Genomic DNA, 23,905 nt, shown 5'->3' on the forward strand with positions numbered 1-23,905 from the left:
GTGGTGCAGGCCATACCCCAGGGAAACTCCCCTTACATTGAATCACTCATGTGACCTTATTAAGGGTGTTACAATCCCACCTAATCCTGTTTAACATAAAATTACCATCATACAATGGAGGAAACCAAACAATATTGGAAATCATGGTCCAGGCAAATTGATACACACATTTTTGGGGGGGGGAACATAATTGAATCCATGACATGGTCCAAATATTTGTGGCCTAGGGCTACTTGCTTCAGTAAGGACTGTGGTCCTGGCAGTTTCCCTAGAAGAGAGCAGTGGTAGGATAGACTGATAGAGCATGAGACCCCTCTCCAGTGTAAACCAATAAACCAGTTGCCCTTGCATCATTTCTGACTCATGGTGACACCATGTGTGCAGAGTAGGCCTGTTCCATAGGGTTTTCAATGCCGTGAGCTTTCAGAAACAGATCAGCAGGCCTTTCTACCAAGGAGCCTCAGCGTGGCTTCGAACTACCACCCTTTTGGTTGGTAGGCAAGTGCTTAACCGTTTGCACCACCCAAGGACTCTGTCTCTAGTATGTTGCTGTTGTTGGTCACCGTCAAGTCAATTCTGACTCATAGCAAGAGCGTGCGTGCAGAATAGAGCTGCTCTGTAGTGTTTTCAAGGCCGTGAGCTTTTAGAAGTACATCACCAGGCGTGTCTTCTAAGGCGCCTCTGGGTGGGTTCAAACTTCCAACCTTTCAGCTAGTAATCGAGCACGTCAGCGTTTGCGCCAGTCAGGGACATCTCTCTCTGGCATACCCAGGCATAAAAAAAAAAAAAAAGAATTGTTAACTTCCGGGATCAATACAAATAGCATTTGTGGGTTATATGCAGCATAGAGAAATGAAAGATTATTCACAAAACTTAGTGTTCTCATGTTCAGTAGCAGTTGGGGAAAAGCCTGAACCCTTTCTTTTAATTGAGACGATGGGCTGCATCTCAGTATAGAATAGTAGGGAAATTGCTAGACTGGATGATTGGGAAATGGGGAGTTGTATTTACCATATGGATAGCCTGTTTTTTCCATCTGTCAAGTATGATTCTCTCAGCCACTCATGTATCCCACGAGAATAATGGCTAGGTGACTGTCTAAATGGTGAAAGATGATTTGACACCTCTACAAGTGTTGTTCAACAGCTGTGCTTGTAAGATTCCAGTTCTGACAAAGAAAATATCTTGGCTTCTTAGTCTATAAATAAGTTCCATATTAATGTTGTCATTTCAGGGATTACTGTCTTAGAAAGTGTACTTAAAATTTTTTTATAGTGGGTTTTGTTCATGTGAACCAATGACTGAGTGTGAATTTACAAGGGAATGCATTATAATATCACAGAAGGCTCTGTCCTTATTCCTGATTCTGTGTCAGGGTAAGAACGACGGTCCAGGTTCCATTGGGACCGGCACAGCTGTGAGCGGGGTGATCTGTGGCAGCACAAAGAGCTCACGATGTCGATGAAGTCATTTAAGGCTCTAACACTGAATTCTTCTCACCGAGTAGCTGGATCCCGGTGGCACTGCACCCAGAGAATCAGTCAGCGCTTCCTTAGAGGGATGGAGCTTTGTTGATTGGGAGTCAGCAGAGAAGGGGTGCAGCAGGGCTTCTCCAGCTGGTGGGTGAGGAGAAAGTGTAGTTTGTTACCCAGGGGTGGCTGGGGTCAGCTTTCTCACCCAGCTGCTGACTACCGAAGTGAAAAGAACAGAGAGGAATCGTTTGCTTCAGTTGCTCTTCTTTCTCTTCTTGAAGATTCCTATACCCTCTATGGAATTAAAAAAGAAAAAAAATGAGAAGAGAAAGAAGTACAGAATTATATGTAGTTAATTTTACTTTTATTTCTTTTGAATGAGAAGATTGATACATAGATAACCAGATATTGCCAGAAGATTAAAACCTTCAATTTTAATTTTAAATGAGCATTAGTCTTGCAGGCTAAACTAGATAAAGATAAAACAACTCAAATCTGCGCATACATAACTTTTTTTTTTCCAAAAATATAATTGTTCCCACAGGATCAGGAATTAACTTGCAGTAACCCTCAATGAAGATCCTGTAGGAACGGTAAAGACATCTGCTCCCTGCAGGATATAAAGAGATCCTGAGAGATTCTGAAAGATGGCTGAGAGCCTCGAGTCCTGTATCCTTGAATTCTGTCCTGCCACAGGCCTCTCCCTGTGAGACCCCTGAGGGATAAATGTGCACCAGGGGAAGGACTGTGGGTGCAGATGCTTGATTGAGGACCTGTGACTGAGAGCCCCCCACCTGTTGAGCCGCCTCACCCTTCCTGTGAGGCCCAGGAACGGGCAGTGCCTCTCAGTGCTCTCTCTCCTGAGCCCATCATTGGCTGTTGCCTTGGACTTCCAGACAAGTAAACCTGTGGCTGACTTAATGTTTTTAAATGTGACCCGTTCCTAGCAGCCCACGTCCTTCGAGGGGGCATCAGAAACAAGGAAGAAAGCAGGCAAGGGGGAGCATGATTCTCCTAGCTATCAATAGCTTTCCCTGTTGCACGAGAAAGAACATTTATTTTATTTGTTTATTTTTTTTAGCTTTAATAAAGAGAAATTTATTCTCTCCCTGTCTAAGAGGTAAAAGTCCAATTCCAGTGTTCCAGCTCCAGGGGAATGCTTTTTCTGTAGGCTTTGGGAGATGGTCCTTGTCATCAATCTTCCCCTGGTCTAGGAGCTTCTCAGCGCAGGGATCCTGGGACCAAAGGATGCACTCCCCTCCTAGCTCTTCATTCTTTTTTTTTTTTTTTTTAACTTTTATTGAGCTTCAAGTGAATGTTTAAAAATCAAGTCAGACTGTCATGTATAAGTTTATATACACCTTACTCCATACTCCCACTTGCTCTCCCCCTAATGAGTCAGCCCTTCCAGTCTCTCCTTTCGTGACAATTTTGCCAGCTTCCAACTCTCTCTATCCTCCCATCCCCCCTCCAGACAGCAGATGCCAACACAGTCTCAAGTGTCCACCTGATACAAGTAGCTCACTCTTCATCAGCATCTCTCTCCTACCCACTGTCCAGTCCCTTCCATGTCTGATGAGTTGTCTTCGGGAATGGTTCCTGTCCTGTGCCAACAGAAGGTTTGGGGACCATGACCGCCGGGATTCCTCTAGTCTCAGTCAGACCATTAAGTATGATCTTTTTGTGAGAATTTGGGGTCTGCATCCCACTGATCTCCTGCTCCCTCAGGGGTTCTCTGTTGTGCTCCCTGTCAGGGCAGTCATCGGTTGTGGCCTGGCACCAACCAGTTCTTCTGGTCTCAGGATGATGTAAGTCTCTGGTTCATGTGGCCCTTGCTGTCTCTTGGGCTGATAGTTATCGTGTGACCTCGGTGTTCTTCATTCTCCTTTGATCCAGGTGGGTTGAAACCAATTGATGCATCTTAGATGGCCGCTTGTTAGCATTTAAGACCCCAGACACCACATTTCAAAGTGGGATGCAGAATGTTTTCATAATAGAATTATTTTGCCAATTGACTTAGAACTCCCCTTAAACCGTGGTCCCCAAACCCCCGCCCTTGCTCCGCTGCCCTTTGAAGCATTCATTTTATCCTGGAAACTTCTTTGCTTTTGGTCCAGTCCAGTTGAGCTGACCTTCCGTGTTTTGAGTATTGTCCTTCCCTTCACCTAAAGCAGTTCTTATCTACTAACTAATCAGTAAAAACCCCTATCCCACCCTCCCTCCCTCCCTCCCCTCCTCATAACCACAAAAGTATGTGTTCTTCTCAGTTGATACTATTTCTCAAGATCTTATAATAGTGGTCTTGTACAATATTTGTCCTTTTGCCTCTGACTAATTTCACTCAGCATAATGCCTTCCAGGTTCCTCCAAGTTATGAAATGTTTCACAGATTCGTCACTGTTCTTTATCAATGCATAGTATTCCATTGTGTGAATATACCACAATTTATTTATCCATTCATCCATTGATGGACACCTTGGTTGCTTCCAGCTTTTTGCTATTGTAAACAGAGCTGCAATAAACATGGTTGTGCATATATCTGTTTGTGTGAACGCTCTTGTTTCTCTAGGGTATATTCCGAGGAGTGGGATTTCTGGGTTGTATGATAGTTCTATTTCTAACTTTTTAAGATAACACCAGATAGATTGCCAAAGTGGTTGTACCATTTTACATTCCCACCAGCAGTGTATAACAGTTCCAATCTCTCCGCAGCCTCTCCAGCAGTTATTATGTTGTGTTTTTTGGATTCATGGCAGCCTTGTTGGAGTGAGATGGAATCTCATCGTAGTTTTAATTTGCATTTCTCTAATGGCTAATGATCGAGAGCATTTTCTCATGTATCTGTTAGCTGCCTGAACATCTTCTTTAGTGAAGTGCGTGTTCATATCCTTTGCCCACTTCTTGATTGGGTTGTTTGTCTTTTTGTGGTTGAGTTTTCACAGAATCATATGGATTTTAGAGATCAGGCGCTGGTCGGACATGTCATAGCTGAAAATTCTTTCCCAGTCTGTAGGTGGTCTTTTTACTCTTTTGGTGAAGTCTTTAGATGAGCATAGGTGTTTGATTTTTAGGAGCTCCCAGTTATCTGGTTTCTCTTCGGCATTTTTGGTAATGTTTTGTATTCTGTTTATGCCTTGTATTAGGGCTCCTAACGTTGTCCCTATTTTTTCTTCCATGATCTTTATCGTTTTAGTCTTCATGTTTAGGTCTTTGATCCACTTGGAGTTAGTTTTTGTACATGGAGTGAGGTATGGGTCCTGTTTTATTTTTTTGCAAATGGATATCCAGTTATGCCAGCACCATTTGTTAAAAAGACTATCTTTTCCCCAATTAACTGACACTGGGCCTTTGTCAAATATCAGCTGCTCATATGTGGATGGATTTATATCTGGGTTCTGAATTCTGTCCGATTGGTCTACGTGCCTGTTCTTGTACCAGTACCAGGCTGTTTCGACTACTGTGGCTGTATAATACATTCTAAAATGAGGTAGAGTGAGGCCTCCCACTTTCTTCTTCTTTTTCAGTAATGCTTTACTTATCCGAGAATTCTTTCCCTTCCATATGAAGCTGGTGATTTGTTTCTCCATCACATTAAAAAATGTCATTGGAATTTGGATCGGAAGTTCATTGTATGTATAGATGGCTTTTGGTAGAATAGACATTTTTACTATGTTAAGTCTTCCTACCCATGAGCAAGGCATGTTTTTCCACTTAAGTAGGCCCTTTTTAGTTTCTTGTAGTAGCACTTTGTAGTTTTGTTTGTATAGGTCTTTTACATCTTTGGTAAGATTTATTCCTAATTATTTTAACTTCTTGGGGGCTACTGTGAATGGTATTGATTTGGTTATTTCCGCTTCGATGTGCTTTTTGTTGATGTAGAGGAATCCAAGTGATTTTTGTATGTTAATCTTATAACCTGAGACTCTGCCAAACTCTTCTATTAGTTTCAGTAGTTTTCTGGAGGATTCCTTAGGGTTTTCAGTGTATAAGATCGTGTCATCCGCCAATAGACAGAATTTTACTTCTTCCTTGCCAATCCGGATGCCCTTTATTTCTTTGTCTAGCCTAATTGCTCTGGCTGGGACCTCTAGCATAATGTTGAATAAGAGCGGTGATAAAGGGCATCCTTGTCTGCTTCCCATTCTCAAGGGAAATGCTTTCAGGCTCTCTCCATTTAGAGTGATGTTGGCTGTTGGCTTTGTATAAAAGAAAAATTATAGATGCCCTTTACTATGTTGAGGAATTTTCCTTCAGTTCCTGTTCTGGTGAGAGTTTTTATCATAAATGGGTGTTGGACGTTGTCAAATGCCTTTTCTGCTTCAATTGATAAGATCATGTGGTTTTTATCTTTTGTTTTATTTATATGGTGGATTACATTAATGGTTTTTCTAATATTAAACCAGCCTTGCATACCTGGTATAAATCGCACTTGGTCATGGTGGATTATTTTTTGATATGTTGTTGAATTGTATTGGCTAGAATTTTGTTGAGGATTTTTGCATCTATGTTCATGAGGGATATAGGTCTGTAATTTTCTTTTTTTGTGATGTGTTTGTTTACCTGGTTTTGGTATCAGGGAAATGGTGGCTTCATAAAATGAGCTGGGTAGTATTCCGTCATTTTCTATGCTTTGAAATACCTTTAGTAGTAGTGGTGTTATGTCTTCTCTCTGAAAGTTTGGTAGAACTCTGCAGTAAAGCCATCCGGGCCAGGGTGTTTTTTTTGTTGGGAGTTTTTTGATTACCGTTTCAATCTCTTTTTTTGTTATGGGTCTATTTAGTTGTTCTACTTCTGAATGTGTTAGTTTAGGTAGGTAGTGTTTTTCCAGGAATTCATCCATTTCTTCTAGGTTTGCAAATTTCTTTGAGTACAATTTTTTGTAATAATCTGATATGATTCTTTTAATTTCAGTTGGGTCTGTTGTGATGTGGCCCTTCTCGTTTCTTATTCGGGCTATTTGTTTCCTTTCCTGTATTTCCTTGGTCAGTATGGCCAATGGTTTATCAATTTTGTTAATTTTTTCAAAGAACTAGCTTTTGTCTTTGTTGATTCTTTCAATTGTTTTTCTGTTCTCTAATTCATTTAGTTCAGGTCTAATTTTTATTATTTGTTTTCTTCTGGTGCCTGATGGATTCTTTTGTTGCTCACTTTCTATTTGTTCAAGTTGTAGGGACAGTTCTCTGATTTGGGCTCTTTCTTCTTTTTGTATGTGTGCATTTATTGATATAAATTGGCCTCTGAGCACTGCTTTTGCTGTGTCCCAGAGGTTTTGATAGGAAGTATTTTCATTCTCATTGCATTCTATGAATTTCCTTATTCCCTCCTTAATGTCTTCTATAACCCAGTCTTTTTTCAGGAGGGTATTGTTCAGTTTCCAAGTATTTGATTTCTTTTCCCTATTTTTTCTCTTATTGATTTCCACTTTTATGGCCTTGTGGTCGAGAAGATGCTTTGTAATATTTTGGTGTTTTGGATTCTACAGAGGTTTGTTTTATGACCTAATATGTGTCTATTCTAGAGAATATTCTATGTGCACTAGAAAAAAAAGTATATTTTGCAGCTGTTGGGTGGAGTGTTCTGTATAGGTCTATGAGGTCAAGTTGGTTGATTGTAGCAATTAGGTCTTTTGTGTCTCTATTGAGCTTCTTACTGGAAGTCTTATCCTTCTCTGAAAGTGGTGTGTTGAAGTCTCCTACTGTAATTGTGGAGGTGTCTATCTCACTTTTCAGTTCTGTTAAAGTTTGTTTTATGTATCTTGCATCCCTGTCATTGGATACATAAATATTTAATATAGTTATATCTTCCTGATCAATTGTCCCTTTAGTCATTATGTAGTGTCCTTCTTTATCATTCGTGGTGGATTTAACTTTGAAGTCTATTTCGTCAGAAATTAACATTGCTACTCCTGCTTTTTTTTTATTTTTTGCTTGATATATTTTTTTCCATCATTTGAGTTTTAGTTTGTTTGTGTCTCTAAGTCTAAGGTGTGTCTCTTGTAGGCAGCATATAGACGGATCGTGTTTCTTCATCCAGTCTGAGACTCTCTGTCTCTTTCTTGGTACGTTTAGTCCATTTACATTCAGTGTAATTGTAGATAAGAATGTCTTTAGTGCTGTCATTTTGATGCCTTTTTGTGTGTGTTGTTGACAATTTCATTTTTCCACTTACTTTTTTGTGCTGAGATGTTTTTCTTTGTAAATTTTGTGTTCCTCATTTTCATAGTAGTTGACTTTATGTTTGCTGAGTCGTTATGTTTTTCTTGGTTTTTATTTTGAGTTATGGAAGTGTTAGAACTCTTTTTGGTTACCTTAATATTTGCCCCTAGGTTTCTAAGTAAAAACCTAACTTGTATCGTCCTATATCGCATTGTTTTCCTCTCCATATTGCAGTTCTGTGCCTCCTGTATTTAGTCCCTCTTTTTGATTATTGTAATCTTTTACATAATGACTTCAATGGTTCCCTGTTTTGACCATTTTTTTCTTTTTAAAATTAATCTTAATTTGTTTTTGTGATTTCCTTATTTGGGTTGATATCAGGATGTTCTGTTTCGTGACCTTGTGTTGTGTTGTTATCTGACGTTATTGATTTTCTGACCAAACAATTTCCTTTAGTATTTCTTGGAGCTTTGGTTTGTTTTTTGCATATTCTCTCAGCTTGTGTTTATCTGTAAATGTTTTAATTTCGCCTTCATATTAGAGAGAGAGTTTTCCTGGATAAAGGATCCTTGGCTGGCAGTTTTTCTCCTTCAGTGCTCTATATATGTCATCACATTCCCTTCTTGACTGCATGGTTTCTGCTGACTAGTCTGAACTTATTCTTACTGATTCTCCTTTGTAGGAGACCTTTCTTTTATCCCTGGCTGCTTTTAAAATTTTCTCTTTATCTTTGGTTTTTGCGAGTTTGATGATAATATGTCTTGGTGATTTTCTTTTTGAATCAATCTTATATGGGGTTCGATGAGCATCTTGGATAGATATCCTTTCGTCTGTCATGATGTCAGGGAAGTTTTCTGCCAACAGATCTTCAACTATTCTCTCTGTATTTTCTGTTATCCCTCCTTGTTCTGGAACTCCAAGCACACACAAGTTATTCTTCTTGATAGAGTCCCACATGATTCTTAGGGTTTCTTCATTTTTTAAAATTCTTTTATCTGATTTTTCTTCAGCTATATTGGTCAATTGCTTTATCCTCCAACTTCCCCACTCTGCATTCCAGTTGCTCAATTCTGCTCAACTGACTTCCTATTGAGTTGTCTAATTCTATAATTTTACTGTTAATCTTTTGGATTTCTGAATGCTGTCTCTCTATGGATTCTTGTAGCTTATTAATTTTTCCACTATGTTCTTGAATAATCTTTTTGATTTCTTCAACTGCTTTATCAGTGTGTTCCTTGGCTTTTTCTGTTGATTGACTTATTTCATTTCTGAGTTCATCCCTGATGTCTTGAAGCATTCTGTAAATTAGTTTTTTATATTCTGCATCTGGCAATTCCAGGATTGTATCTTCCTTTAGGAAAGATTTTGATTCATTAATTTGGGGAGTTGTAGAAGCAATCATGGTCTGAGGCTTTATGTGGTTTGATATTGACTGTTGTCTCTAAGACATCTATAAGATATTGTAATGATTTATTTTATATTTGCTCACTGAGTCTTATTGTGTTTTGTTTTCTTTCAATATACATGGATGGGCTACTAGATTGCGCTGTCTTGATTGTTGTAGCCTTTGAATCACTTATGTCCTCTTACCAGCTGGTTTGGGCCATTACCAGAAATATAAGCCTAAGAGTCCATTCACTATTCTTGAGTAGAATCTGATTTTGGGTCACCAAGTGTGTGGGATAGACTGTCATGTATTCTCTTAGAGGAGTAGTGGTGTTAGTTGTGTGCACCAGATTCTAGTAGCAGCAGGGGGTCACATTCCGGGGGGAGCACGATGCTGACAAGCTTCCCCCAAATGCCAGTGAGGTAGGTGTGTCTCTATTCCTAAAGCACTTTGGTGGGTGGGCTCTGCAGCTGTCCTTTAGACACCCAATGCATGTTCCTCTACAGGTAGGTAGATGTCACTATCCTCAGACCCCTATGGCAGGAGGTTAGGTGGTTTGGGTGGAGCTTCAGCCCTCAGTTCCTCAGTTCCCCATTGTGGGCCAGTGAGGGCTCTGTTTAATAGGTAGAGATATCAGTCCTGGTAAACTTGTCTTTCCAATAATCCGCTAAAACAATTACAGTCAGATCACTATCAGAATTGCTTTGCAGTATAATAGCCACCTTTTTCCCTGTAGGGATGAAAGCCCAAGACTCTGGATCACAAATGCTTGGCTAGAGCTGGTTCTGTATTTTTAGTCCAATTTCAGGAAGTCAGGGAAGGATTCTTGGTCCCTGGTTTTTTTGTAGCTGCTTCTCTTCTCTCAGGCCAGGAGAATGGGTTAGGAAAAGACAAAACAAACAAACAAAGAAGAAAAAACCTCAGAGCACTTCACTCTCTGGCCCAGGAAATTCCAATGTTAATGAAGCCACCTGGGAAGGGAAGGGGAGGGATCAGATAGATAGGAGAGAGTAGCACCCAGGAATATAGACAAAGCAACTTGTCTTGCTTGGCATGACTTTTATCTGAGATTCCGAAGGGGTGTGTGGACTGTGTGCACTGGCTGGGTTGAGATTGCCCCTGAGGGTCAGGCCCACATCCTGTGCTTGTGCTGTCTCAGAAGCTGTGGTTAGTTCCTCTGCTCCCAGTCCAAAGCCCAGCACCAAGGTTCCCTGGCTGGGATGCCACACTCCCGGCTCGAAAACCAGTCGCTGCCTCCCGGTGACTTCTCCTCCTGTCAGCTGCGTCACTGCACTGCCTGCGTACACTGGCTGGGCTTCCCCCGAGGTCAGTTCAGGGGGCTAGGGCTGCACCCCGTGTTAGCACCACCTCAGGATGCTGTGCTCAGCTCCCCTGCGTCCAGTCCAAAGCCCGGCGCCAAAGTTTTCTGACAGGGACACTGGCTCCAGGCTCCGAAAACAGTCGCTGCTTCCCCGTGGTTTTTCATTCTCTCGTTAGCCCTGTCGGTGTGCAGCCTGGTTGCGCTGGCTGAGTCTCTACGGAGGTTACCCCAGGGGACTAGGGGTTAGGGCTGTGTCCCGTGCCTGCCCCGCCTCAGCAAGCCACAATCAGCAGCGCCCCTCAGCACCAGGGAACTGCAGGGGCTCAAGGCCGTGGGGTGGGTCGCGGGTTCCAGAAGCGGTTGCTGGTTCAGGGCGCAACTTTTCGCTCACCTGTCACTCAGGTCAACTCTTTACATCTGTGTTTGATGGTCAGGGTTCGTAGATTGTCATATATGTGATCGATTCACTTGTTTTTCTGAGTCTTTGTTGCAAGAGGGATCCGAGGTAGTGTCTGCCTAGTCAGCCATCTTGGCCCCCTCCACTATAGTTATTTTTAATGCATCTGTCTTCTATATCATGTGGGGCATGACAAGTTTCTTAGCCAAAAATACAATATAACTGGCCTTTATAATTACCCATGGACTAAATTCTTCTTGGAACCTTTGATTTATTCATTCTCTTTTGCTCCATACGAGTAGAGACCAAGAGTTGTATCTTAGATAGCTTTGCAAGCTTTTAAGACCCCAGATACTACTTACCAAACTAGGATGTAGAACATTATCTTTGTGAATGCCAATTGACTGAGTTGTCCCTGGAAGCTATGATTCCAAGCCTTCTAATCCAGTAAACCAATTCTGTGAGTTGTTTGGATATGTCTAGGAAGCCTCTGTAATAGTGCCTCCCATATGGTTTGTTATACGTGTGGATATACATAACACACAAAGGTGTATATACAGATGCCCAGAGATACACCTATACAAGCACATGCATTTACTCGCATGTGCCTTCCTATACAGGTACGTGCACCTGTATTTACCTACTTAACCACACACATATCCTTTGGTTATTTTTACTGTTGTTGCAAAATTGTATGTGTTATAGTTTTTACCAAGATTGGCCCTTTTTCTCTAAGTGTACTTCTTAGTGTCTTCATTTACCTTGGGCAAGTTGTGCTGACTGCATCCATATTTGGGATTGTCTTTCCCATCACCGAAAGTAACAAGTGTCTACTATGTAGAAAGTGATTCCCCTTCTCTCTCCCTCCAGTCCCTGGTGAGCAGCATCAACTTTGCTTTCTGTGTTTATATCTATTCTTGATTTTTTATAATAGTGGGAGCATACAATATTTGTCTTTTTGTGATTGACTTATTTCACTCAGCGTAACGTCCTCCAGATTCATCCACATTATAAAATGTTATGCAGACTCCTTATGATTCTTTATAAACCAAAAAAAAAACCCAAACCCAGTGCTGTCGAGTCGATTCTGACTCATAGGGACCCTATAGGATAGAGTAGAACTGCTCCATAGAGTTTCCAAGGAGTACCTGGCAGATTCGATGATTCTTCATAGTTGTGCAGTATTCCATTGCATGTATTTACCGCAGTACGTTTGTCCATTTCTCTGTTGATGGGCACTTTGGTGTTTCCACCTTTTTGCTATTGTGAATAATGCTGCAACGAACATGAATGTGCATATATATATTTGTGTCACTGCTCTTATATCTCTAGGATATATACCTAGGAGTGGGATTGCTGGATTATAAGGTATTTCTATTTCTAGCTTTTTGAGGAAGCACCGTACTGTTTTCCATAGTGCTTTTACCATTTTAAAATCCCACCAGCAGTGTATAAGAGTTCCAATCCCCCACAACCTCATCAGCATTTGTCGTTTCTGTTTTTTTGTTCATTGCCATTTTTGCAGGGGTTTGATGGTATCTCATTGTAGTTTTGATTGATGTCCCTTTAATGGCTAATGATCATGCACATCTTTTCATGTATTTGTTGGCTGCCTTATATGCTCTTTGGAAGTATCTGTTCATGTCCTTTGCCCATTTTCTGAATGGATTATTTGTCTTTGTGTTCTTGAGTTGTTGAAGTTTTCTATATATTTTAGAGATTAGACCATTATGAGATATGTTGTTGCCAAAGATTTTTTTCTCAGTCAATAGGCTTTCTCTTTACTCTCTTAGTAAAGTCTTTTGATGGGTATAAATATTTAATATTTATATGGTCCCAGTTATCTAATTTATGTTCTGTCATTTGTGCATTTGTAGTTTTGTTTGATGGGCTGTTTATGCCAAAATTTAGGTCCCCTGTGTCTTAGGCTGGGTTCTCTGGAGAAGCAAAACCAGTAAAGCAGATAAGTAGAGGGAGAGAGAGAGAGAGATTTATATCAAGGAAATGGCTCACAGCATTATAGAGGCTGGATCATCCCACATCCGTGGATCAGGATTAGAGGCTTCTCCTGATTCATGTAGCTGCTGGGGCTGGCAAACCCAAGACTGACAGGTTGTAGAGCAGGGCTCTTGTTCATGGGATGTGAGGATTGATGAAGCCCAAGATCAGCAGGTAAGGTGCTAGCTCAAGTCCCAAGAAATGGAGGTCAGATTAACAGGAGGCAGCTACAGGATCCAGAGCAGGCAATAGCGTTCGGTGTGTCAAATCTATTCTTGGGATGGTCTCTAAATTCAGGTGGGATATACTCAAGGTCATATTTTGACTCTCGTGGACTTGCTCTGATTTTCTCCAGTTTCAGCTTGAACTTGCATAGGAGCAATTGATGGTCTGTTCCACAGTCGGCCCCTGGCCTTGTTCTAACTGATGATACTGAGTTTTTCCATTCTCTCTTTCCACAGATGTAGTCAGTTTCATTTCTGTGTGTTCCATCTGGTGAGGTCCATGTGTATAGTCGCCGTTTATGTTGGTGAAAGAAGGTATTTGCAGTGAAGAAGTCATCGGTCTTGCAAAATTCTAACATTTGATCTCCGGCATTGTTTCTATCACCAAGGCCATATTTTCCAACTACTGAGCCTTCTTCTTTGTTTCCATCTTTCACATTCCAATCGCCAGTAATTATCAATGCATCTTGATAGCGTGTTTGATCAATTTTAGACTGCAGCGGCTGATAAAAATCTTCTATTTCTTCATCTTTGGTCCTAGTGTTTGGTGCATAAATTTGAATAAAAGTCATAGTAACTGATCTTCCTTGTAGGCGTATGGACATTACCCTATCACTGACAGCGTTGTACTTCAGGACAGATCTCGAAACATTCTTTTTGACGATGAATGCAACACCATTCCTCTTCAAGTTGTCATTCTCAGCAAATTTTGCTGAAGATCATTCAAAAATGGCTGCAGCAGAATATCAACAGGGAACTGCCAGAAATTCAGGCTGGTTTCAGACGAGGAAGAGGAAACAGGGATATCATTGCTCATGTCAGATGCATTGTGGCTGAAAGCAGAGAATACCAGAAGAATATTTATCTGTGTATTATTGACTATGGAAAGCATTCGACTGTGTGGATCATAACAAATTGTGGATAACATTTCAAAGAATGGGAATTCCAGAACACTTAATTGTTATCATGAGGAACCTTTACATAGATCAAGAGGCTGTTGTTTGGACAGAACAAGGGGATACGGATTAGTTTTAAGTCAGGAAAGGTGTGCGTCAGTGTTGTATCCTTTCACCATGCCTATTCAGTCTGTATTCTGAGCAAATAATCTGAGAAGCTGGACTATATGAAGAAGAACAGGGCATCAGGATTGGAGGAAGACTCATTAACAACCTGCGTTATGCAGATGACACAACCTTGCTTGCTGAAAGTGAAGAGGCCTTGAAGCACTTACTAACGAGGATCAAAGACCACAGCCTTCAGTATGGATTGCACCTCAACATAAAGAAAACAAAAATGCTCACAACTGGACCAATGAGAAACATCATGATAAATGGGGAAAAGATCGAAGTTGTCAAGGATTTCATTTTACTTGGATCCACAATCCCCAGCCATGGAAGCACCAGTCAAGAAATCAAAAGACTCATCGCATTGGGCAAATCTGCTGCAAAGGACCTCTTTAAAGCATTTGAAGAGCAAAGATGTCACCTTGAAGAGTAAGGCGCGCCTGTCCCAAGCCATGGTATCTTCAATCGCATCATATGCATGCAAAAGCTGGACAATGAATAAGGAAGACTGAAGAAGAATTGATGCCTTTGAATTGTGATGTTGGCAAAGGATATTGAATATACCATGGACTGCCAAAAGAACAAACAAATCTGTCTTAGAAGAAATACAGCCAGAATGCTCCTTGGAGGCAAGGATGGTGAGACTGCGTCTTACATACTTTGGACATGTTGTCAGGAAGGATCAGTCCCTTGAGAAGGACATCATGCTAGGTAAAGTACAGGGTCGGTGGAAAAGAGGAAGACCTTCAACGAGGTGGATTGACACAGTGACTGCAACAGTGAGCTCAAGCATATCAACGATTGTAACGATGGCTCTGGACCAGGCAGTGTTTCGTTCTGTTGTGCATAGGGTTGCTATGGGACAGAACCAACTCGGCGGCACCTAATAACAACAACAACTACTACTCGTTCAATTAATAAAGCGGGTTGCCCTTAGATCTCCCCTCACCCATTGCATATTGTCTGGGGGCAATTTTAGTAGGAACTAAAAACCCCAAAACAGGTGGAATGGGACAGGTATGGAAGCTGGTGAGCTACAGACCTACAAGTTAGAGTTGCCAGATGAAATACAGGACTTTCAGATATATTTGAATTTCAGATAAACTACAAATAATTTGTTAGTGTAAGTATATTCCATGCAATATTTAGGCTGTACTAAAATATTATTTGTTGTTTATCTGAAATTCAAATTGAAGTAAGACTCCTGTATTTTTAGTTGTTAAGTATGGCAATCCTCCTCCAAGATCAAGCTCTCATACTCCTGTTACTGGGTGGAAACCCCAGGTTCTTACTGGTCATGACTCATATTGGCCAATAAACGAGAGACCAAGGTGGGAGAACAGGAAAGGCACCTTTATTCTGTTGTGCAAGGAAATGGAGTCAGCCAGAGCTGCTGCCACCAAGACTGCTCACCAGGGATGGGCAGGCAAGTTACTTTTAAAGGGGTTTACAAGCAGGGAGTTCATACAAGTTAAGTCAGCATCAGTCTTAATCGTACTATGCAGGTGCAATGAGGTTTATGTATAACCTCTAAGCAAAAGCAAGATTCAAATGCAAAGCTGTGGGGTGGGGAGAGCCCAGCAAAGGAAAAGATTTTTCAATACAGCCCTGTAGGGGAGGAAGCTAGGGAAAGAACACAGCACTGTGGGGGCTCTGTCTCAATTCCATTCACCCTGGAACTTGTTATCATCTCTGATGGTCACCATGCTGTGAGACCAGGAAGCTTCATGCCCTTTCTGATGGTCATGGTGCTGCCATTAACCCTGCCCTCCCTGCTGCTCTCTGCCTCCACCCCAGGCCCAAAGCCTCTGTGCCATCAGCCCTAGGCAGCCACGTGGGCAGCGTTTTGCCAGATAAGATGCCACACACTCACCTGCGGACTCCTCTTCTTTCTCCCCAAAGTGCTCAGTAGAACTTTGTCCCAACACTGGCCTCCTGGAGTGTGTGTCTCCAGGTCTTTAAGCATCATTGGTGTGGGAGTTTGTGTAAGACTAGAGTGATAGACTGGTTTTGAGACTAAAGGGGGATTCTAGGTATGGGCTTAAATAAAAACAAACAAAAACAAGAAAATCCAGCACTCTGGGGAAAATATTTTTTCCTGAGCAGTCCATGTTAAAGGGATTTAGTTTGCCCCTTGGTGAGCAGCATGGGAAGGCAGATGCGAATCTACCCCCATAGGAGTGAGTGCTGGGTGGTGCAAATGGTTAACAAGCTCTGCTGCTAAACTCAAAAGTTGGAGGTTAGAGTCCACCCAGAGGCACCTTGGAAGAAAGGCCTGGAGATCTACATCTGAAAAATAAGTGATTGAAAACCCTGTGAAGAACATTTCTACTTTAATACACATGGAGTCATCACGAGTTGGGGTAGATTCCATGGCAACCAGTACTAATACAGGTAGAATTTCTCCCAAAATTAATTTTTTCAGTATTATGGATCCTATTTTTTGATTAACAAAGCAGATGAAGTCACAAGAAATAGTTCACTTGTTCATTGTGGAGCAGGAAAACAAAACATGGGTCTCCAAGGTTTCTCATAAACCAGAAAAAACAGGTTCAATTACATCTTAATCTCTTCCTCTAATTTGCTCTTTATCCTGCCGTCTAACCACAGTATGGGTGAAACTGTTGCTTGGTGCTGGGAGAAAACTACTGTCTTTGCCAGTTGTCTAAGTAGCGGAAATTTCCTGGATTCTTCGCTGAAGTTTCTCAGAGTGAGTGGACACGGACACACGCTGACTTTTTAAAAGCTAGCTGCTACTAGGGGCCAAAAGAAGTGTAAGAGAAAAATATTTATCTTCTGGGCCTCCAAGGCAGGCAAAAAATTCTTCTTAAGAAAATGAACGACAATGGCCAAAATGTCCATGTTGCTCTTCATAAATTTGCATCCTGGTTCTGAAACTGCAGGTTCCTAGGGCCCAGGTGGGTTGATAAGACAGGGAGGATAGAAGGAACAAGACAGGATCTGGTCGTCAGAACTGGGACCCAGTGTTGGACCAAGTGGTTCCTGCTGCCCAGCTCACCTCATCCCCCAGCTCTTCTCCTTTCTTCTCTGCTCATTGTTCTCACTCAAGCTGTTTCATCCCTCCCCTCTGTGCCCATAGCCTTGCTGGCCCTTCTGCCCAGCTATCCCCACTCCATTCTCCTGGCTACTGCTTCCCATCATTTAACACTCAACAAGAGCAGTGTCTCTTCCAGGCAGCCCTCCACCCCAACCCTCCCAGGTTGTGTTAGGTGCCTTTCCAGTGTGTTTGCCCAGCAGTCTCTTCCTAGCTCCAACACTGCATGAATCACAACATATAATATTTGTCTGTTTTGGTCTTAGGCTCCTCTATAGTATCTGAACACCTTGAGGCCAGAGACCATGTCTTGTTCAACTCTGTACACCGGAGCGTAGCACAGTGCCTGGTCTGCGTGAGGCAGGTGTGTGTTCAGTGTATGGCTGGTTGGGAAATGACTTTGATAGACTTGATAATGAACTCTAGTGTGGTGGCTGGAGAGCTGCATATCACTCATGTCCACCGGGAGCCTGTGAGGATAGTAACGAGGGCCCGTGTGCTATTTCTAAGATTTCTAAATTCTCCTTAAATATCACACATTTATCCAGCGTAAGAAAACTCCCTGATGAAAATGTCCATTTGCATTGTTTCTGGCTGGAATTCTATAAGCCCTCTCAGATTACCCCAGTTTTTTCATGAGAAGCAGAGAATGTAATCGGCTGTTAATATATGTATATCCTTTTTTTTTTTTTAAAGAAGTGTGCAAATTATTGCATAAGTGCAGTTTTTGGAGACAGAAAGGTATGTAAAATCACCAGTAAACTGTACAGGATAAAGAATAAAATGTTTTCCTTAGTAGTGAAAGGGTTGAGAGCCAAATTTATGTCATCATTTATTCAAATACTTATTGATTGAGCACCACTTACATGCCGGGCACAGTTTTAAGAGCTTGAGATACAGTAGTGAACACGACAGACAAGATCTGCTGCTCCCGGAGTTTACCTTCTATGGGGAGAAAGACACTGTAAACAAATAAACCAATAAACATATAAGGAACTATCTGATAATGGGAAATGCTCCCCATAGAATGGAGTCTCTGGGTGGTGCAAATGGATAAGGTGCTTAGCTGCAAATTGAAAGGTTGGTGGTTCGAATTCAAGACCTGGTGATCCACTTCCGAAACATCAGCCACTGAAAACCCCGTGGAACACAGTTCTACTCTGACAGACACGGGGTTGCTGTGAATCGGCATCGACTCAATGGCAACTGGTTGTACTCAGAGAATGAAAATTGAGGGATTTTCTAAAGGGTGACTGGGTGGCAGGAAAGGCCTCTATGAGAAGGTGACATTTAAGCTGGGTCGTAAGTGACAAAAACTATTAGAAGAAAGAGCACTTGAAGAAGAGGGAATCATGCAAAGGGCCCCCGGGGCAGGACCAAATGAGGCATTTTCATTGCGTGTGTTTATTGACTTGTGACAGTCTGTACCACACACTTGATGACCTAAAATCAGATACTACTCAAGAATAGTGAATGGACTCTTAGGCTTATATATCTGGTAACAGCCTAAACCAGCTGATAATAGGACATAAGTGATTCAAGGGATACAGCAATCAGGACAGCGCAATCTAGGAGCCCATCTATGTATATTGAAAGAAAACAAAACACAATAAGACTCGGTGAGCAAATATAAAATAAATCACTACAATATCTTAGAGATGGGTCGGAGACAGCATTCGATATCAAACCACGTAAAGAAGCAGACCATGATTGCTTCTAAAACTCCCCAAACTAAAGAATCAAAATCTTTCCCAAATGAAGGTACAATACTGGAATTGCCAGATGCAGGATATAAAAAACTAATTTGCAGAATGCTTCAAGATATCAGGGATGATCTCAGAAATGAAATAAGTCAATCAACAGAAAAAGCCAAGAAACACACTGATAAAGCTGTTGAAGAAATCAAAAAGATTACTCAAGAGCATAGTGGAAAAATTAATAAGCTTCAAGAATCGATAGAGAGGCAGCATTCAGAAATCCAAAAGATTAACAGTAAAATTATAGAATTAGACAACTCAATAGGAAGTCAGAGGAGAAGACTCAAGCAATTGGAATGCAGAGTGGGGGATCTGGAGGACAAGGGAATGGACACCAATATAGCTGGAAAAAAATTAGATAAACAAATTTAAAAAAAATGAAGAAACCCTAAGAATCATGTGGGACTCTATCAAGAAGAATAACTTGCATGTGATTGGAGTCCGAGAACAGGGAGGGATAACAGAATATACAGAGAGAATAGTTGAAGATCTGTGCTCGGAAAAATTCCCTGACATCATGAAAGATGACAGGATATCTATCCAAGATGCTCATAGAACCGCATATAAGATTGATCCAAAAAGAAAATCACCAAGACATATTATCATCAAACTTGCAAAAACCAAAGATAAAGAGAAAATTTTAAAAGCAGCCAGGGATAAAAGAAAGGTCTCCTACAAAGGAGAATCAATAAGTTCAGACTAGTCAGCAGAAACCATGCAGTCCAGAAGGGAATGGGATGACATATATAGAGCACTGAAGGAGAAAAACTGCCAGCCAAGGATCCTTTATCCAGGAAAACTCTCTCTCTAATATGAAGGCGAAATTAAAACATTTACAGATAAACACAAGCTTAGAGAATTTCCAAAAACCAAACCAAAGCTCCAAGAAATACTAAAGGAAATTGTTTGGTCAGAAAATCAATAACGTCAGATAACAACACAACACAAGGTCAAAGAACAGAACATCCTGATATCAACACAAATAGGGAAATCACAAAACAAATTAAGATTAATTTTAAAAAGAAAAAAACGCTCAAAACAGGGAATCATTGAAGTCATTATGTAAAAGATCACAATAATCAAAAAGAGGGACCAAATGCAGGTGGCACAGAACTGCCATATGGAGAGGGATACAAGGCGATATAGGACAATACAAGTTAGGTTTTTACTTAGAAAAAAAGGGGTAAATATTAAGGTAACCACAAAGAGGTAAAACAACTCCATAACTCAAAATAAAAACCAAGAAAAACATAACAACTCAGCAAACATAAAGTCAACTACTATGAAAATGAGGAGCACAAAATTTACAAAGAAAAACGTCTCAGCACAAAAAAGTAAGTGGAAAAATGAAATTGTCAACAACACACACAAAAAGACATCAAAATGACAGCACTAAACACATATCTATAATTACGCTGAATGTAAATGGACTAAATGCACTAACAAAGAGACAGAGAGTCTCAAACTGGATAAAGAAACACGATCTGTGTATACGCTGCCTACAAGAGACACCTTAGACTTAGAGACACAAACAAACTAAACCTCATAGAATGGAAAAAAATATACCAAGCAAAAAAGAGCAGGAGTAGCAATATTAATTTCTGACAAAATAGACTTTAAAGTTAAATCCACAACAAAGGATAAAGAAGGACACTACATAATGATTAAAGGGACAATAGACCAGGAAGATATAACCATATTAAATATTTATGCACCTAATGACAGAGCTGCAAGATACATAAAACAAACTTTAACAGAACTGAAAAGTGAGATAGACACGTCCACAATTATAGTAGGAGACTTCAACACACCACTTTCGGAGAAGGACAGGACTTCCAGTAAGAAGCTCAATAGAGACACAAAAGACCTAGTTGCTGCAGTCAACCAACTTGACCTCATTGACTTATACAGAACACTCCACCCAATAGTTGCAAAGTATCCTTTTTTTTTCTAGTGCACATGGAACATTCTCTAGAATAGACCACATATTAGGTCATAAAACAAACCCTTCCAAAATCCAAAACATCGAAATATTACAAAGCATCTTCTCAGACCACAAGGCCATAAAAGTGGAAATCAGTAACAGAAAATTAGGGAAAAGAAATCAAATACTTGGAAACTGAACAGTACCCTGCTCAAAGAAGACTGGGTTATAGAAGACATTAAGGAGGGAATAAAGAAATTCATAGAATGCAACGAGAATGAAAACACTTCCTATCAAAACCTCAGGGACACAGCAAAAGATGTGTTCAGAGGTGAATTTATATCGATAAATGCACACATACATAAAGAAGAAAGAGCCCAAATCAGAGAACTGTCCCTACAACTTGAACAAATAAAAAGTGAGCAACAAAAGAATCCATCAGGCACCAGAAGAAAACAAATAATAAAAATTAGACCTGAACTAAATGAATTAGAGAACAGAAAAACAACTGAGAGAATTAACAAAGCCAAAAGCTGGTTGTTTGAGAAAAATAACAAAATTGAAAAACCATTGGCCAGACTGAGTAAAGAAATACAGGAAAGGAAACAAATAACCCGAATAAGAAAAGAGATGGGCCACATCACAACAGACCCAAATGAAATTAAACGAATCATATCAGATTATTATGAAAAATTGTACTCTAACAAATTTGCAAACCTAGAACAAATGCATGACTTCCTAGAAACACACTACATACCTAAACTAACACAATCAGAAGTAGAACGACTAAATAGACCCATAACAAAAAAAGAGATTGAAAAGGCAGTCCAAAAACTCCCCAACAAAAAAAAAAAGCCCTGGCCCGGACGGCTTCACTGCAGAGTTCTACCAAACTTTCAGAGAAGAGTTAACACCACTACTGCTAAAGGTATTTCAAAGCATAGAAAATGATGGAATACTACCTAACTCATTCTATGAAGCCACCATATCCCTGATACCAAAACCGGGTAAAGACATCACAAAAAAAGAAAATTACAGACCTCTATCTCTCATGAACATAGATGCAAAAATCTTCAACAAAATTCTAGCCAATACAATTCAACAACATATCAAAAAAATAATCCACCACGACAGAGTGGGATGTATACTAGGTATGCAAGGCTGGTTTAATATTAGAAAAACCATTAATGTAATCTACCGTATAAATAAAACAAAAGGCAAAAACCACATGGTCTTACCAATTTGTGCAGAAAAGGCATTTGACAAAGTCCAACACCCACTTACGATAAAAACTCTCAGCAAAATAGGAATAGAAGGAAAATTCCTCAACATAATAAAGGGCATCTATACAAAGCCAACAGCCAACATCACCCTAAATAGAGAGAGCCTGAAAGCATTTCCCTTGAGAACAGGAACCAGACAAGGATGCCCTTTATCACCGCTCTTATTCAACATTGTGCTAGAGGTCCTGGCCAGAGCAATTAGGCTAGACAACGAAATAAAGAGCATATGGTTTGGCAAGGAGGAAGTCAAATTATCTCTATCTGCAGATGACATGATCTTATACACAGAAAACCCTAAGGAATCCTCCGGAAAACTACCGAAACTAATAGAAGAGTTTGGCAGAGTCTCAGGTTATAAAATAAACATACAAAAATCACTTGGATTCCTCTACATCAACAAAAAGCACATCGAAGAGGAAATCACCAAATCAGTACCATTCACACTAGCCCCCAAGAAGATAAAATACTTAGGAATAAATCTTACCAAAGATGTAAAAGACTTATACAAACAAAACTACAAAGTACTAGAGCAAGAAACTAAAAAGGACCTACATAAGTGGAAAAACATACCTTGCTCGTGGATAGGAACACTTAACATAGTAAAAATGTCTATTCTACCAAAAGCCATCTATACATACAATGCACTTCCGATCCAAATTCCAATGACATTTCTTAATGTGATGGAGAAACAAATCACCAACTTCATATGGAAGGGAAAGAATTCTCGGATAAGTAAAGCATTACTGAAAACAAGAAGAAAGTGGGAGGCCTCACTCTACCTCATTTTAGAATGTATTATACAGCCACAGTAGTCGAAACAGCCTGGTACTGGTACAAGAACAGGCACATAGACCAATGGGACAGAATTGAGAACCCAGATATAAATCCATCTACATATGAGCAGCTGATATTTGACAAAGGCCCAGTGTCAGTTAATTGGGGAAAAGATAGTCTTTTTAACAAATGGTGCTGGCATAACTGGATGTCCATTTGCAAAAAAATGAAACAGGACCCATACCTCACGCCATGCACAAAAACTAACTCCAAGTGGATCAAAGACCTAAACATGAAGACTAAAACGATAAAGATCATGGAAGAAAAAATAGGGACAACGTTAGGAGCCCTAATACAAGGCATAAACAAAATACAAAACATTACCAAAAATGCCGAAGAGAAACCAGATAACTGGGAGCTCCTAAAAATCAAACACCTATGCTCATCTAAAGACTTCACCAAAAGAGTAAAAAGACCACCTACAGACTGGGAAAGAATTTTCAGCTATGACATCTCCGACCAGCGCCTGATCTCTAAAATCTATATGATTCTGTCAAAACTCAACCACAAAAAGACAAACAACCTAATCAAGAAGTGGGCAAAGGATATGAACACACACTTCGCTAAAGAAGATATTCAGGCAGCTAACAGATACATGAGAAAATGCTCTCGATCATTAGCCGTTACAGAAATGCAAATTAAAACTACGATGAGATTCCATCTCACTCCAACAAGGCTGGCATTAATCCAAAAGACACAACATAATAAATGTTGGAGAGGCTGCGGAGAGATTGGAACTGTTATACACTGCTGGTGGGAATGTAAAATGGTACAACCACTTTGGAAATCTATCTGGCGTTTTCTTAAAAAGTTAGAAATAGAACTACCGTAGAATCCAGAAATCCCACTCCTCGGAATATACCCTAGAGAAATAAGAGCCTTTACACGAACAGATATATGCATACCCATGTTTATTGCAGCTCTGTTTACAATAGCAAAAAGCTGGAAGCAACCAAGGTGTCCATCGACGGATGAATGGATAAATAAATTATGCTATATTCACACAATGGAATACTACGCATCAATAAAGAACA

At 40.4% G+C, this 23,905-nt stretch overlaps 1 long non-coding RNA gene across 7 annotated transcripts in view; it reads left to right on the forward strand.

The window, feature by feature from the left end:
- The window catches only part of LOC111749063 (uncharacterized), a 244,458-nt gene that overhangs the window by 213,557 nt on the left and 6,996 nt on the right, over positions 1 to 23,905 (forward strand). Inside the window, exon 4 of one of the 7 annotated variants that reach the window (XR_010319518.1) lies at positions 17,340 to 23,322. The exons of the other annotated variants lie outside the window; for them this stretch is intronic. This is a non-coding gene — a long non-coding RNA (uncharacterized LOC111749063). Of the gene's footprint in view, positions 1 to 17,339; positions 23,323 to 23,905 lie in introns of those variants that run through there. 7 annotated transcript variants of the gene reach the window in all.

This window comes from Loxodonta africana, chromosome 27 (genome assembly GCF_030014295.1).
Source record: "Loxodonta africana isolate mLoxAfr1 chromosome 27, mLoxAfr1.hap2, whole genome shotgun sequence".
NCBI classification, from domain to species: Eukaryota; Metazoa; Chordata; class Mammalia; order Proboscidea; family Elephantidae; genus Loxodonta; species Loxodonta africana.